Below are 18,146 nucleotides of genomic sequence, written 5' to 3' on the forward strand. Positions count from 1 at the left end.
GATCGAGAAGATGCAAGAAATGTTTAACAAAGACATAGAAGAATTAAAGAACAAACAGAGATGAACAATACAATAACTTCAATGAAAAATACACTAGAAGGTATCAATAGCAGAATAACTGAGGCAGAAGAATGGATAAGCAAACTGGAAGACAGAATGGTGGAATTCACTGCTGCAGAACAGACTAAAGAAAAAAGAATGAAAAGAAATGCAGACAGCCTAAGAGACCTCTGGGACAACATTAAGCGCAACAACATTCGCATTATAGGGGTCCCAGAAGGAGAAGAGAGAGAGAAGGGACACGAGAAAATATTTGAAGAGATTATAGTTGAAAACTTCCCTAACATGGGAAAGGAAATAGCCACCCAAGTCCAGGAAGCACAGCAAGTCCCATACAGGATAAACCCAAGGAGAAACACGCCGAGACACATAGTAATCAAATAGGCAAAAATTAAAGACAAAGAAAAATTATTGAAAGCAGCAAGGGAAAAACGACAAATAACATACAAGGGAACTCCCATAAGGTTAACAGTTGATTTCTCAGCAGAAACTCTACAAGCCAGAAGGGAGTGGCATGATATACTTAAAGTGATGAAAGGGAAGGACCTACAACCAAGATTACTCTACCTGGCAAGGATCTCATTCAGATTCGATGGAGAAATCAAAAGCTTTACAGACAAGCAAAAGCTAAGAGAACTCAGCACCACCAAACCAGCTCTACAACAAATGCTAAAGGAACATCTCTAAGTGGGAAACACAAGAGAAGAAAAGGACCTACAAAAAATAAAACCAAAACAATTAAGAAAATGGTCACAGGAACATGCATATCGATAATTACCTTAAACGTGAAAGGATTAAATGCTCCAAGCAAAAGACACAGGCTTGCTGAATGGATACAAAAACAAGACCCATATATATGCTGTCTACAAGAGACCCACTTCAGACCTAGGGACACATACAGACTGAAAGTGAGGGGATGGAAAAAGATATTCCATGCACATGGAAATCAAAAGAAAGCTGGAGTAGCAATACTCATATCAGATAAAATTAGACTTTAAAATAAAGAATGTTACAAGAGACAAGGAAGGATACTACATAATGATCAAGGGATCAATCCAAGAAGAAGATATAACAATTATAAATATATATGAACCCAACATAGGAGCACCTCAATACATAAGGCAACAGCTAACATCTATAAAAGAGGAAATCGACAGTAACACAATAATAGTGGGGGACTTTAACACCTCACTTACACCAATGGACAGATCATCCAAAATGAAAATAAATAAGGAAACAGAAGCTTTAAATGACACAATAGACCACATAGATTTAATTGATATTTATAGGACATTCCATCCAAAAACAGCAGATTACACTTTCTTCTCAAGTGCGCACGGAACATTCTCCAGGATAGATCACATCTTGGGTCACAAATCAAGCCTCAGTAAATTTAAGAAAATTGAAATCATATCAAGCATCTTTTCCGAACACAACACTATGAGATTAGAAATCAATTACGGGGAAAAAAACTTAAAAAACACAAATACGTGGAGGCTAAACAATACGTTACTAAATAACCAAGAGATCACTGAAGAAATCAAAGAGGAAATCAAAAAGTACCTAGAGACAAATGATAATGAAAACACGACGATCCAAAACCTATGGGATGCAGCAAAAGCAGTTCTAAGAGGGAAGTTTATAGCTATACAAGCCTACCTCGAGAAACAAGAAAAGTCTCAAATAAACAGTCTAACCTTACATCTAAAGGAACTAGAGAAAGAAGAACAAACAAAACCGAAAGTTAGCAGAAGGAAAGAAATCATAAAGATTAGAACAGAAATAAATGAAATAGAAACAAAGAAAACAATGGCAAAGATCAATAAAACTAAAAGCTTGTTCTTTGAGAAGATAAACAAAATTGATAAACCATTAGCCAGACTCATCAAGAAAAAGAGGGAGAGGACTCAAATCAATAAAATCAGAAATGAAAAGAAGTTACAACAGACACCACAGAAATACAAAGCATCCTAAGAGACTACTATAAGCAACTCTATGCCAGCAAAATGGACAACCTGGAAGAAATGGACAAATTCTTAGAAAGGTATAACCTTCCAAGACTGAACCAGGAAGAAATAGAAAATATGAACAGACCAATCACAAGTAATGAAATTGAAACTGTGATTAAAAATCTTCCAACAAACAAAAGTTCAGGACCAGAAGGCTTCACAGGTGAATTCTATCAAACCTTTAGAGAAGAGCTAACACCCATCCTTCTCAAACTCTTCCAAAAACTGCAGAGGAAGGAACACTCCCAAACTCATTTTATGAGGCCACCATCACCCTGATACCAAAACCAGACAAAGATACTACAAAAAAAGAAAATTACAGACCAATATTACTGATGAATATAGATGCAAAAATCCTCAACAAAATACTAGCCAACAGAATCCAACAACACATTAAAAGGATCATACACCATGATCAAGTGGGATTCATCCCAGGGATGCAAGGATTCTTCAATATACGCAAATCAATCAATGTGATACACCATATTAACAAGTTGAAGAATAAAAACCATATGATCATCTCAATACATGCAGAAAAAGCTTTTGACAAAATTCAACACCCATTTATGATAAAAACTCTCCAGAAAGTGGGCATAGAGGGAACCTACCTCAACATAATAAAGGCCATATATGACAAACCCACAGCAAACATCATTCTCAATGGTGAAAACCTGAAAGCATTTCCTCTAAGATCAGAAACAAGACAAGGATGTCCACTCTCACCACTATTATTCAACATAGTTTTGGAAGTCCTAGCCACAGCAATCAGAGAAGAAAAAGAAATAAAAGGAGGGGCTTCCCTGGTGGTGCAGTGGTTGAGAGCCTGCCTGCCAATGCAGGGGACATGGGCTCAAGCCCTGGTCTGGGAGGATCCCACATGCCGCGGAGCAGCTGGGCCCGTGAGCCACAATTGCTGAGCCTGCGCATCTGGAGCCTGTGCTCCGCAACAATAGAGGCCGTGATAGTGAGAGGCCCGCGCACTGCGATGAAGAGTGGCCCCCGCTTGCCGCAACTAGAGAGGGCCCTCGCACAGAAGCGAAGACCCAGCGCAGCCAAAAATAAATAAATAAATAAATTAAATTAAATATGTATGTTATCTCTAAAAAAAATAAATAAATGGATAGCAACATTAAAAAAAAAGAAATAAAAGGAATACAAATTGGAAAAGAAGAAGTAAAACTGTCACTGTGTGCAGATGACATAATACTATACATAGAGAATCGTAAAAATGCCACCAGAAAACTACTAGAGCTAATCAATGAATTTGGTAAAGTTGCAGGATACAAAATTAATGCACAGAAATCTCTTGCATTCCTATACACTAACGATGAAAAATCTGAAAGAGAAATTAAGGAAACACTCCCATTTACCATTGCAACACAAAGAATAAAATAGTTAGGAATAAACCTACCTAGGGAGACAAAAGACCTGTATGCAGAAAACTGTAAGACACTCATGAAAGAAATTAAAGATGATACCAACAGATGGAGAGATATACCATGTTCTTGGATTGGAAGAATCAATATTGTGAAAATGACTATACTACCCAAAGCAATCTACAGATCCAATGCAATCCCTATCAAATTACCAATGGCATTTTTTACAGAACTAGAACAAAAAATCTTAAAATTTGTATGGAGACACAAAAGACCCTGAATAGCCAAAGCAGTCTTGAGGGAAGAAAACAGAGTTGGAGGAATCAGACTCCCTGACTTCAGACTATACTACAAAGCTACAGTAATCAAGACAATATGGTACTGGCACAAAAACAGAAACATAGATCAATGGAACAGGATAGAAAGCCCAGAGATAAACCCACGCACCTATGGTCTACTAATCTATGACAAAGGAGGCAAGGATATACAATGAAGAAAAGGCAGTCTCCTCAATAAGTGGTGCTGGGAAAACTGAACAGCTATATGTATAAGAACGAAATTAGAACACTCCCTAACACCATACACAAAAATAAACTCAAAATGGATTCAAGACCTAAATGTAAGACTGGACACTATAAAACTCTTAGAGGAAAACATAGGAAGAACGCTCTTTGACATAAATTACAGCAAGATCTTTTTTGATCCACCTCCTAGAGTAATGGAAATAAAAACAAAAATAAACAAATGGGACCTAATGAAACTTCAAAGCTTTTGCACAGCAAAGGAAACCATAAACAAGACGAAAAGACAACCCTCAGAATGGGAGAAAATATTTGCAAACGAATCAACGGACAAAGGATTAATCTCCAAAATATATAAACAGCTCATGCAGCTCAATATTAAGAAAACAAACAACCCAATCTAAAAATGGGCAGAAGACCTAAATAGACATTTCTCCAAAGAAGACATACAGATGGCCAACAAACACATGAAAAGCTGCTCACCATCACTAATAATTAGAGAAATGCAAATCAAAACTACAATGAGGTATCACCTCACACCATTTAGAATGGGCATCATCAGAAAATCTACAAACAACAAATGCTGGAGAGGATGTCGAGAAAAGGGAACCCTCTTGCACTGTTGGTGGGAATGTAAATTGATACAGCCACTATGGAGAACAGTATGGAGGTTCCTTAAAAAACTAAAAATAGAATTACCATATGATCTAGCAATCTCACCACTGGGCATATACCTAGAGAAAACCATAATTCAAAAAGACACATGCACCCCAATATTCATTGCAGCACTATTTACAATAGCTGCAATAGGTCATGGAAGCAACCTAAATGCCCATCGACAGACGAGTGGATAAAGAAGTTGTGGTTCATATATAGAATGGAATATTATTCAGCCATAAAAAGGAACGAAATTGGGTCATTTGTTGAGACGTGGATGGATCTAGAGACTGTCATAAAGTATGAAGTAAGTCAGAAAGAGAAAAACAAATATCGTATATTAACATATATATGTGGAACCTAGAAAAATTTTACAGACGAACCAGTTTGCAGGGCAGAAATTGAGAACACAGATGTAGAGAACAAACATATGGACACCAAGGGGGAAAGCAGTGGGGGGGTGGGGGTGTGGTGGTGTGCTGAATTGGGCGATTGGGATTGACATGTATACACTGATGTGTATAAAATTGATGACTAATAAGAACCTGCTGTATAAAAAAATAAGTAAAATTCAAAAATAAAATAAAAAAAGATTAATATATAGAAACCTGTTGCTTTTCTATACACTAATAATCAACTATCAGAAAGAGAAAACAAGAAAACAATTCCATTTAAAATCACATCAAAAAGAATATATACCTAGGAATAAACTTAACTAACGAGGTGAAAGACCTGTACTCTGAAAACTATAAAACATTGATGAAGGAAACTGAAAGATGACATGAAATGGAAAGATGTCCTGTGATCGTAGACTGGAAGAATTAATATTGTTAAAGTGTCCTTACTACCCAAAGCAATCTACAGATTTAATGCAATTCCTATCAAAATACCCATGACATTTTTCACAGGCCTGGAACAAATAATCCTAAAATTTATATGGAACCATAAAATACCCCAACTAGTCAAAGCAATCTTGAGGGAAAACAAACAAACAAACAAACAAACAAAGTTGGAGGTATCATGCTCTCTGACTTCAGACTGTACTGCAAACCTACAGTAATCAGAACAGTATAGTACTGGCACAAAAACAGACGCATAGATCAATGGAACGTGATAGAGAGCCCAGAAATAAACCCATGCACTTATGGCCAATTTATCTACAACAAAAGATACAAGAATACACAATGGGGAAAAGACATTCTCTTCAATATGTGGTCCTGGGAAAACTGGACAGCTACATGGAGAAAAAGACAGTTCGTTCAAAAATTATACTTGGAAATTTCCATACCACACTCTCAAAAGTTATTAGGATAACTGGACATAAAATCAATAAGGAAATAGAAGAGTTGAAAAACACTATCAAAAATTGAACCTGATATTTATTCAGTTAACTCCACACAGTAGCAGCAGATTACACATTCTTTTCAAGCACACTTGGAGCATTGTCACGATGTTACACTATGAGACTGAAATTGAAGATGACACACACAGATGGAAATGTATAATGTGTTTATGAACTGGAATAATCAATATTGTTAAAATGATCATACCGCCCAAGGCAATCTACAGATTCAATGCAATCCCCATCAAAATACCAATGGCATATTTCACAGAACTAGAATAAATAATTCTAAAATTTGTACGGAAACACAAAAGACCCCAAATAGCCAAAGCAATCTTGAGAAAGAACAGAGCTGTTGGTATAACACTCCCTGACTTCAAACTATACTACAAAGCTACAGTAATCAAAACAGTAAAGTACTGGCACAAAAACAGACACACAGATCAATGGAACAGAATAGACAGCCCAGATACAAACTCACACACTTATAGCTAATTGATCTATGACAAAGGAGGCAAAAATATACCATGGGGAAAAGACAGTCTCTTCAATAAGTCGTTCTGGGAAAACTGGACAGGTACATATAAATCAATGAAATTCTTATATTTTCTCACACCATATACAAAAATAAACTCAAAATGGATTAAAGACCTAAACTTAAGACTGGAAACCATAAAACTCCTAGAAGAAAATGTAGGCAGAATACTCTTTGACATAAATCGTAGCAATATTTTTTTAGATCTGTCTGCTAAGGCAAAAGAAACAAAAGCAAAAATAAACAAATGGGACCTAATTAAACTTAAAATCTTTTGCACAGCAAAGGAAACTCTTGACAAAACAAAAAGACAGCCTACTGAATGGGAGAAAATATTTGCAAATGATATGACTGATAAGGGGTTAACATCCAAAATATATAAACAGTTTATTTAACTCAATATCAAACAGAAAAACAACCTGATTTTAAAAATGGGCCGAAGACCTGAATAGACATTTTTCCAAAGAAGACATACAGATGGCCAACAGACACATGAAAATATGCTCAATATTGCTAATCACCAGAGAAATGCAAATCAAACCCACAATGAGATATCACCTCACACCCATCAGAATGGCTATCATCAAAAAGACCATAAATAAGAAATGTTGGTGAGGATGTGGGAAAAGGGAACTCTTGTACACTATTGGTAGGAATGTAAATTGGTGCAACCACTGTTGAAAGCAGTATGGAGGTTCCTCAAAGAACTAAAAATAGAACTACCATATGATCCAGCAATCCCACTGCTGGGCATATATCTGAAGAAAAGGAAAACACTAATTCGAGAAGATACATGCACCCCAATGTTCATAGCACAATTATTTACAATAGCCAAGAAATGGAAGCAACCTAAGCGTCTACCAACAAATGAATGGATAAAGAAGATGTGATACACACACACACACACACACACACACACACACACACAATAGGATATTACACAGCAACAAAAAAAAAAAATGAAAATTTGCCATTACAACAGCATAGATGGACCTGGAGGGTATTATACTTAGTGAAATAAGTCAGACAGAGAAAGACAAATTCTGTATGTTACCACTTATATTTGGAATCTAAAAAAACAAAACTGACGAATGAATATGAACAAATCAGAAACAGACTCACAGATACAGAGAACAAACTAGTGGTTACCAGTGTGGAGAGGGAAGGGGTTTAGAGGATTAAGAGGCACAAACTACTGTATAGAAGAAAACTAAGCTACAATGATGTAATGTACAGCACAGGGAATACAGCCAACATTTTATAAGAACTTTAAGTGGAGTATAAACTATAAATTTTTTGAATCACTATGTTGTACATCTGAAACTAATATTGTAAATCAATTATATTTCAATTTTTAAAACATGACTGAATGATGAATAAATGGGGGAGAAGGGACAAATCTTCCACACAGAAGAATTCCAAATAATATGTGTAAATTCTCCCTGCCCCCTTCTGGGAGATGGAGCTTAATTCCTTTCCCCTTGTGTGTGATCTGGACTGAGTGACCCACTTCCAAGGAATAGAGCTCAGAAAGGAAAAAATAATAACTTTACAGTGGAGAAACCTGGCAGATGCAATCTTAACCTACTGATTAAAGTTATATCACCATTAATGTCATGCTGTTAAGGCCCTAATATGATGCATTGAGAAGGGTACTTCACTCTGAATACTCTTTCCAAAAACCTACAACCCCATTCTAATCACGAGAAAACATCAGAAAAATGGAAGGACATTCTATAAAATACTTAGCCAGTATTCTTCAAAAGTGTTAAGGTCCTATAAATACAAATAGATTGAGAAACTGTCACAGATTGGAAAAGACTAAGGGGACACGATGATTAGGTGCTATGGGTACTCTGGGTTGGGTTCTGGAACAGAAAAAGACTATCAGTGGACAAACTGGTGAAACTGGAATAAATTATGTCATTTCATTAATAGTATTGTACTAATGATAACTTCTTAGTTTTGACAAATGTGCCACAGTTGTTAGATGTTAATATCAGGGGAAGTTGGGTGAAGGGTGTATAGGAACTGTATATTGTCTTTGCAATTTTTCTGTAAAACTAAAATTATTCCAATGCAAAAAAGAAAAAGTGTTAAAGAATGAGAAACATGTCTATGGAATGATCTGGAGAAGACTCTGAGACACAAGTGAAAAAAAAATCAAGTCGTAGAATGATAGGTATTGTTTGCTATTGTTTGATTGTAAATGCTGAGACCGCTTCTAGAAAGACGCCCCCCAAAAATTGGTAAGAGAGTTGCCTCAACGGGAGGGTAACTGAGTGGGGTGGGGAGAGGAGTGGAAGGGAGACTTTCTGCTCTGGAACTTTTGTACCTTTCAAATGTTATACCCTGTGCAAAAAAGTAAATTAAAAAGCGGGTAGGAAAATTGCCTTTGGTCAAAAGTGCCCGTAAAGATCTTTTAAATTACCCAGGATTAGACAAAAATCAATTATAAAAATTTGGTTGAGTTCCCCCAGAGAAGCAGCTGGCCTGAATTTAGAAGCCACAATGTGTGGTTCTCTGCGCTCAGGCCGGTGGGAAGGGGCCACCCTGGGAAGCTGTGAGCCCGAGGCAAGCAGCACTCGGCAGCTTTACACCCTCCTGGACGCCACCAGTCACGGTTCTCAGTTCTTGCTCTGCCCCTCGTCCTGGCTCGCTTTTTTCCTTCCTTAACAGCATTGGTTGAAGTCACTTCATTTGCCACTTTCCTTGTCAGCACTTCCCCTCCCCTGTTTTTCTTTTCTTTATAACACTGCCGTTGCATAACACTAACATTATATATTTGTTTGTTCTAAATATATACTGCTCCGTAACAAACCATCCCAAACTTGGTGAGGCAATAGCCATTCTGCGGCGCTCACGAATTCTGTGGGTCAGAATTTGGACAGGGCACAGCAAGGATGAACGGCCTCTGTTCCACGATGTCGGGGGTGGCCTCGATGGCTGGGGCTAGAATCACATGTCTGGATTCCTGCGCTGTGCTCATCGGAAGACGGTGCTCACCTGGGACTGTGCGTACAGTGCCACCATGGGGCCTTTCCACCTGGTTTGCGCTTCTGAGCGCATTTACAGGTGCGTCCCCAAGAGGAGTCAGAAGAGCCAGTGTTCCGAGAGACATGGCCTTTTATGAGCTAGCCTGGGAGGTCACTTGTGCCGTTCTCTATTGGCTGAAGCAATCCCAGGCCCGCCCAGATTCAGGGCGGAGAGGTATCAACTCCACCTCTCCCTGAGGGGAGCGCCAGAGAACTGGGGCCATGTTTTAAGACCACCACACTCGTTTATTTTGTGTCTCCTTTCTACAACGGCAGGGACTCTCTTGGTTTTGTTTTCTACCATATCCCTTGTAGGCACACAAAGATATTTTGCTGATGAATGCTGTATAATGCTCATGTGGAGAAAGTGTCATTTCCCAAAGTGGAACGCCTCTCTGCCACTGTGTGTCGTCTTGCTGGGATGGCAAATCCAAGTCACCTGACATTCTACTATAGAAACCCATGTGGTCCCTTCACTGGTCACTTTCTCTCCCCTCTCCCAGCCAAGGGCTTGACATGTGATCTACATGTAGCTGGTCAGTATATCTGTCATGGCACCGCACATCTCAAAGGCAGTGACACAGGGTAGAAAAACGGCTAAAGCCACTCTGGCAGTAGCTCCAAGGCAGGACTGTTGAGCAGTTCCTACTATTGACCGTCCCCCACAAAGGTGCCAGATTCCTGTCTGTTCCAAGACTATGTCTCCATCCTCCCTTGAATCCTGTCGCTTCTCCCACACAGGAAATGATGTTCAACATCACTAATTATTAGGGAGGTGCAAATCAAAACCCCAATTAGCGATCACCTCATGCCTGTTAGAATGGCTATTATCAAATAGGCAAGAAATAACAAGCGTTGGTGAGGATGTGGAGAAAAGGGACCCCCTCATACAGTGTTGGTGGGAATGTGATTCGGTGTTACTACAATGGAAACAGCATGGAGATTCATCAAAAAATTAAGAAAAGAACTACCAGGTGATCCAGCTATCACACTTGTGGGTATTTATCCAAAGAATTCTAAAGCACTAATTTGAAAAGATATATGCACCCCTATGTTCATTGCAGCACTGTTTACAATAGTTTCAGTCATGCAAGATGAAAAAAATTATTGAGATCTGTTGTATAACAATGTGCATATAGTTAAGAATACTATACAATACACTTAAAAATTAAGAGGGTAAATTTATGTTATGTGTTTTTTTACCACACAAAAAAAGAGCAGGGCAGGGCAGTGTTTTAGTAGGTATGTTTAAAAAGTAAGGAGAAGGGCTTCCCTGGTGGCGCAGTGGTTGAGAATCTGCCTGCCAATGCAGGGGACACGGGTTCGCGCCCTGGTCTGGGAAGATCCCACATGCCGCGGAGCAACTGGGCCCGTGAGCCACAATTACTGAGCGTGCACGTCTGGAGCCTGTGCTCCGCAACAAGAGAGGCCGCGATAGTGAGAGGCACGCGCACCCCAATGCAGAGTGGCCCCCGCTTGCCGCAACTAGAGAAAGCCCTCGCACAGAAACGAAGACCCAATATAGCAATCAATCAATCAATCTTTAAAAAAAAAAAAAAAAAGTAAGGAGAAGGAGGAAGAAGTCAAAGAGGAGGAGAAGGAGTCCTTGTCTCTGCCTATACACAGACATATGTTTAAAATTTATAAACACGGTTTCCTAACTCCTGGATGTCTCTGACCCTTTATATGCTGCTGTGCATTGGGACTCTGGGACTGGGAAATCTGGGGAAGCAATCCAAGTGTGGCATATAATACAATGAAATATCCATCATCTAAAAAGAAGGAAATTCTGACATATACTACTACAAAGTGGATGAAACTTGAGGACATTTTGCTAAGGAAAATACGCCAGTCCCCAAAAAGACAAATACTGCATGATTCCACTTGTGTGTAGAGCTTAGAATAGTCAAAACCATAGAGGCAAAATGTAGAATGGTGGCAGAGTGACGTCAGCAGCAATGGCAGATTGAAACACTCCCTCTGTCTCTCCCTTTCACTCTACACCCAGTAGACCGTCTACAACTCCACAAAGATACCTCTACCCAACAAAGTTCCAGAGAATTCCACACGTCTGTACGTCTAAAGGTGGGTGGAATGGAACACATAGAGGATGTGGAACCAGGGAACCTGGAGGTGGTGTCTGCAGCCCTGGTCTTCTGGCTAGGATGGCTAAGCCCACAGCACCAGAGAATCCGGTAGCATCAGGGGCGGTGGTGCACATGACTTCAGCCTTCAGGCAGCAAGGCACCTGTGGCCACAGGTAACTAGGAAGCAGTGGCAGTGGAGCCTGGGACCCATTCTTCCAGCTGCTGAGGCGCGCACAACTCTGGCCCCCGACTCCCATACCCCACAGTGGTGGAACCTACAAACCTTACAACACTGGACACAGCAGAGGTGCCCCCACTATCCTGGCTACCTCCTCACCCTCACACACCCCCAGCAGCAGCAGCAGAGCCTGTGAATCAGGGGATCTCAGTCATGGCAAAAAGAGTTCACTATCCAAGTGCCCTACGCAGTGATGTCAGAGTCACTGAGAGCAGTTAGGTACCTAAGACCCCAGAGGCACAAGAAGCAACAGCAAGGGCACAGGGCAACACCTCTGACAGAGGCTGTGGACAGTGGAAAGCACAAACTTTCAAATATGAACAGAAGCAGCTCAGGTAAGAGAAACCAAAAACTTGTGCTATAGCGCCACCTACTGAGAAACAAAAGAATGGCCTCTAGATTTGTACCGGATGATTCTTTAGAATCTAATAAAAATGCTTTTGTTATTTCAAACTCACCAGCAGAGGGACAACTCATCAAGCACCATGAAGAACCACAGTAACTCCGTGCCACAAAATGAAACTTACAATTCTCCAAAAACCAATCTTAAACTGATGGAATATTGTGATCTAAAATTCAAAATAACTGCCAGGAAGAAACTCAATAAGATACAAGAAACTCAGAAAGGCAGTGCAATGAGCTCAGGAATAAAACTAATGAACAGAAGGAATACTTTACCCAGGAGAGTGAAATTCTAAAAAGATCCAAACAGAAATGCAGGAGCTGAAGAACTCAGTAAATGAGATGAAGAATGCATTAGAAAGCACTGGAAATAGAGCAGACCATATGGAAGAGAGAATTAGTGAGCTCAAAGATAGAAATCTAGAAATGATATAAGTAGAAGAGGAAAGAGAAATAAGATATTAAAAAAATGAGGAAATTCTATGAGAGATATTCAACTCTTTTCAGAAGGGCAACATTAGGGTAATGGGTGTCCCCAAAGGAGAAGAGAGGGAGAAGGGATCAGAGAGTTTATTTAAAGAAATAATAGCTGAGAACTTCCCAAACCTGGGGAAGGAACTGGATATATAAGTTCATGAAGCTAAGAGAACACCTAATAACCTCAATGCAAAAAGGCCTTTTACAAGACACATTACATTAAAATTGTCAAAAGTCAATGACAAAGAATTTTCAAGGAAACCAAGGAAAAAAGGATGGTAACCTACAAAGGAACCCCTATTAGGCCATGAGCAGATTTGTCAGCAGAAACTCTGCAGGCCCAGAGGGAATGGAATGACATTCTCAGAATACTGAAAGATGAAAACTGCCACCCAAGAATACCCTATCCAGCAAAGTTATCATTCAGATGTGGAGGAGAAAGAAAGATTTTTCCAGACAAACAAAAGCTGAGAGAATTCATCAACATTAGACCTGTCTTACAAGAAATGTTAGAAGAAATTGTACCAGAAACAAAAAGGCAAAACTACACAAAACATTGATTAAGGTGATAAATAGACAATCAGAAAATTGCAACTCTGTATCAGAATTGGTTTTTAAACACTATATTATAGCATAAAGGTTAAAAGTGGGGAGTAGAAAAATAACTATAGCTACTTCAATTTGGTAACATACTCACAGAATAAAAAGGGATAATTTGAGACAAGAAAAACACAAAAGGGAAAAAGGAAAGGACCGAACCTATATAGGTAAATGAACATAAGAAGTTATCAGCAGAAAAAGAACCATTTGATTTATGAGACATTTTATAAAAATCCCATGGTAGCCACAAAATATAAATCTAGAGAAGAGACACAAAGCATTAAAAAAGAAGAAACTGAGAAAACATCATAAAAACCCCACCAAAGCAAAATGGCAGAGAGAAACACAAGGAAAAAACAACAGTGAAGGTGCACAGCAACCAGAAAAGATAAAATGGTAGTATTAAGTCCTCGTCTATCAATAATCATCCGAAATGTAAATGGATTGAATTCACCAGTCAAAAGACACAGAGTGGCTGGATGGATTACAAAACAAGATGCAACTATATGCTGCCTCCAGGAGACTAACCTCAGCTCTAAAGAGAAACACAGGCTAAAAGCAAAGGGATGGAAGATGATACTTCAAGGAAATGGAAGCCCAAAGAAAGTGGGTGTAGCCATACTTACATCAGACAAAATACACTTAAAGCCAAAAAAGGTAACAAGAGATAAACATAGACAGTATATAATGATAAAGGGGACAATTCATCAAGAAGACATAACAGTAATTAATATATATGTATCTAACATAGGGATACCAAAACATATAAAAAAGTGCTTAATAGACCTAAAGGGAGAAATTGACAGCAACAGAAAAATAGTAGAGGACTTTAATACCCCCATTTACATCAATGGATAGATTGTCCAGACAGAAAGTCAACAAGGAACTTTCTCAAGGATAGACCATATGTTGGGACACAAAACAAGTCTCAGTAAGTTTAAGAAGATTGAAATCATACTAAGCATCTTTTCCAATCACAATGGTATGAAACTAGAAATCAACTACAAGAGGAAAGGTAGAAAAATTGTAAATATGTGGAGGCTGAACAACATGCTATAGAACAACTATTGGGTCAATGAAGAAATCAAAGGGGAAATAAAAAATTACCCAAATACAAATAAAAATGAAAATACAACACACCAAAATCTATGGGATGCAGCAAAAGCAGTACTCAGAGGGAAATTTATAGCAGTACAGGTCTACCTCAAGAAACAAGAAAAATCTCAAATAAACAGTCTAACCTTGGGCCTTCCCTGGTGGCACAGTGGATAAGACTCCACACTCCCAATTCAGGGGGCCTGGGTTCAATCACTGGTCAGGGAACTAGATCCCACATGCATGCCGCAAGTAAGAGTTTGTATGCCGCAACTATGGAGCCCGCGTTCCTCAACTAAGACCCAGCGCAACCAAATAAATAAATAAATAAATAAATAAATAAATAAATAATAAAAGAAACAATATAAACTTATACCTAAAGGACTAGAGAAATAAGAACAAATGAAATCCAAAGTCAGTAGATAGAAGGAAATACTAAAGATAAGAAAAGAAATAAATGAAATATACCCTGAGAAAACCATCATTCAAAAAGAGACATGTACCACAATGTTCATTGCAGCACTATTTACAATAGCAAGGACATGGAACCAACCTAAATGTCCATTGACAGATGAATAGATAAAGAAGATGTGGCACATATATACAATGGAATATTACTCAGCCATAAAAAGAAATGAAACTGAGTTATTTGTAGTGAGGTGGATGGACCTAGAGACTGTCATGCAGAGTGAAGTAAGTCAGAAAGAGAGAAACAAATACCGTATGCTAATGCATATATATGGAATCTAAAAAAAAAAAAATGTGATGAACTGATGAACCTAGTTTCAGGGCAGGCATAAAGATGTAGACATAGAGAATGGACCTGAGGACACAGGGTGGGAAGGGGAAGCTGGGGTGAAGTGAGAGTAGCATCCACATATATACACTACCGAATGTAAAATAGTTAGCTAGTGGGAAGCAGTAGCATAGTACAGGGAGATCAGCTCAGTGCTTTGCAATGACCTAGTGGGGTGGGATAGGGAGGATGGGAGGGAGGTTCAAGAGGGAGGGGATATGGGGACATATGTATGCATATGGCTGATTCACTTTGGTGTACAACAGAAACTAACATAGTATTATGAAGCAATTATACTCCAATAAAGATCTATTAAAAAAAAGAGGAATAAATGAAATAGAAGCTAAAGAGACAACAGAAAAGATCAATGAAACTAAGAGCTATTTTTTAAAAAAAGATAAACAAAATTAACAAACTTTTAGCTAGCTTCACTAAGCAAAAGAGAGAATTCTGTGATAAATAAAATCAGAAACAAAAGAGGAGAAATAACAATGAATAACACAGAAATATAAAGGATTATAAGAGAATATTATGAACAGTTATAAGCCAAAGAAATTGTACAACCTAGAAGAAATGGACAAATTCTTAGAATAATACAATTTCCCAAGACTGACTCATGAAGAAATAGAAAATCTGAATAGACTAATCACTAGTACAAAGATTGAAATAGAACAAAAAGCTCCCCCAAAACAGAAGTCCAGGACAAGACAGCTTCACAGGTGAATTCAAAGAAGATTTAATACCTACCCTTCTCAAACTCTTCCAAAAAACTGAAGAGGAGGGAACACTTCCTAACTTATTTTATGAGGCCAAAACCAGATAAGGACAACGCACAAAAAAGAAAATTACAGGCCAGTATCTCTGATAGACACAGATACAAAAATCCTCAACAAAATATTAGCAAACCAAATACAACAATACATTAAAAGGATCACACACCATAATCAAGTGGTATTTACCCCAGAGATGCAAGGATAGTTCAACACCTGCAAATCAATCAACATGATACAGCACATTAACAAAATGAAGGATAAAAACCACATGATCATCTCATATGCATCTCAGATGCAGAAAAAGCATCTGACAAGATTCAATGCCAATTTATGATTAAAAACTCTCAATAAAGTGTGTAGAAGGAATGTATGTCAATGTAATAAAGGCCATATATGATAAACCCACAGCTAACTCAATGGTGAAAAACTGAACGCTATCCCTCTAAAATCAGGAAGAAGAATAATATGCTCACTCTTGCCACTCTTACTCAACTTAGTATTGGAAGTCCTACCCAGAGCAATTAGTCAAAAAAAAAAAAAAAAAAAAAGACATCCAAATTGGAAAGGAAGAAGTAAAACCATCACTGTTTGAGGATGACATGATTTTATATATAGAAAACCCTAAAGACTCCACCAAAAATCTATTAGAGATAATAAATACAGTAAAATCAACATACAAAAATCTCCTGCACTTCTATACATTAACAATGAGCTAGAAGAAAAAGAACTTAAGAAAACAATCCCATTTACAATTGCAAAAAAGGAGATGAAAGACCTGTACACTGAAAACTATAAGACATTATTAAAAGAAATTAAAGAAGACACAAATAAGTGGAAAGATATTTGCGCTCTTGAATTAGAAGAATTAACATTGTCCTAGGTGATAAGGACATTTTAATAATCTACACATTCAATGCATTCCCTATCAATATCCCAAGGACATTTTTCACAGAAGTAGAACAAAAAGTTCTAAAATGTATGTGGAACCACAAAAGACCCTGAAAAGCAAAGGCAATCCTGAAAAAAAAGAACAAAGCTGGAGGAATCACACTCCCTGATTTCAAACTGTATTACAAAGACACAGGAATCAAAACAGCATGGTATTGGCAGAAAAACAGATACATAGATCAATGGAGTAGAGTTGAGAACCCAGAAATAACCCATGCATATATAGACACTAATATTTGACAAAGGAGCAAAGAACATACAGTGGAGAAAGGATAGTCCCTTCAATAAATGGTGTGGGGAAACCTGGACAGTCATATGCAAAAAATAAGACTAAACCACTGTCTCACACCATACACAAAAATCAACTCAAAATGGATTAAAGACTTGAATGTAAGACCTGAAGCCATAAAATGCCTAGAAGAAAACATAGGCAATACGCTCTGACATAGGTCTTAGCAATATCTTTTTTAGATATGTCTCCTCAGGCAAGGGAATCAAGAGCAAAAATAAACAATCAGGACTACATGAAATTAAAAAGCTCTGCACAGCAAAGGAAACCATCAGCAAAATGGAAGACAACCTACGGAATGAGAGAAGATATTTGCAATTGATATATCCAATGAGGGGTTAATATCCAAAATATATAAAGAACTCATACAACTCAACAATAACAAAAAACAAACAACTTGATTAAAAAGTGGGCAGAGGAGCTGAATAGACATTTTTCCAGCGAAGACATACATATGGCCAACAGGCACATGAAACGATGTTCAACATCACTATTAGGGAAATGCAAATCAAAACTCCACTGAGATACCACCTCATGCCTGTTAGAATGGCTATTATTAAAAAGTCAAGAAATAACTATTGGTAAAGATGTGGAGAAAAGGGAATCCTTGTGCAGTTGGTGGGAATGTAAATTGGTGCAGCCAATATGGAAAACAGTATGGAGATTCCTCAAAAAATTCAGAATAGAACCACCGTCTGATCCAGCTGTCCCACTTCTGGGTATTAGCCAAAGAATATGTGAACACTAACTTTAAAAGATACATGCGCTTCTATGTTCATGGAGGCCTTATTTACTATAGTCAAGATATGGTAACAATCTAAGTGCCCATCAACAGGTAAATAGATAAAGAAGATGTGGTATATATATGTGTATATGTGTACACACACATACACACACACACACACA

The 18,146-nt window shown here is 38.1% G+C and overlaps 1 long non-coding RNA gene across 1 annotated transcript in view; it reads left to right on the plus strand.

Moving 5' to 3' along the window:
- The window catches only part of LOC309612685, a 67,988-nt gene extending 49,842 nt beyond the window's left edge, over positions 1-18,146 (plus strand). Inside the window, exon 3 of the long non-coding RNA XR_014235339.1 lies at positions 16,456-18,146. This is a non-coding gene — a long non-coding RNA (uncharacterized lncRNA). The remainder of the gene's footprint in view (positions 1-16,455) is intronic.

This window comes from Balaenoptera borealis (genome assembly GCF_965194805.1).
Source record: "Balaenoptera borealis genome assembly, chromosome: 16".
In the NCBI taxonomy this organism is placed as follows: domain Eukaryota; kingdom Metazoa; phylum Chordata; class Mammalia; order Artiodactyla; family Balaenopteridae; genus Balaenoptera; species Balaenoptera borealis.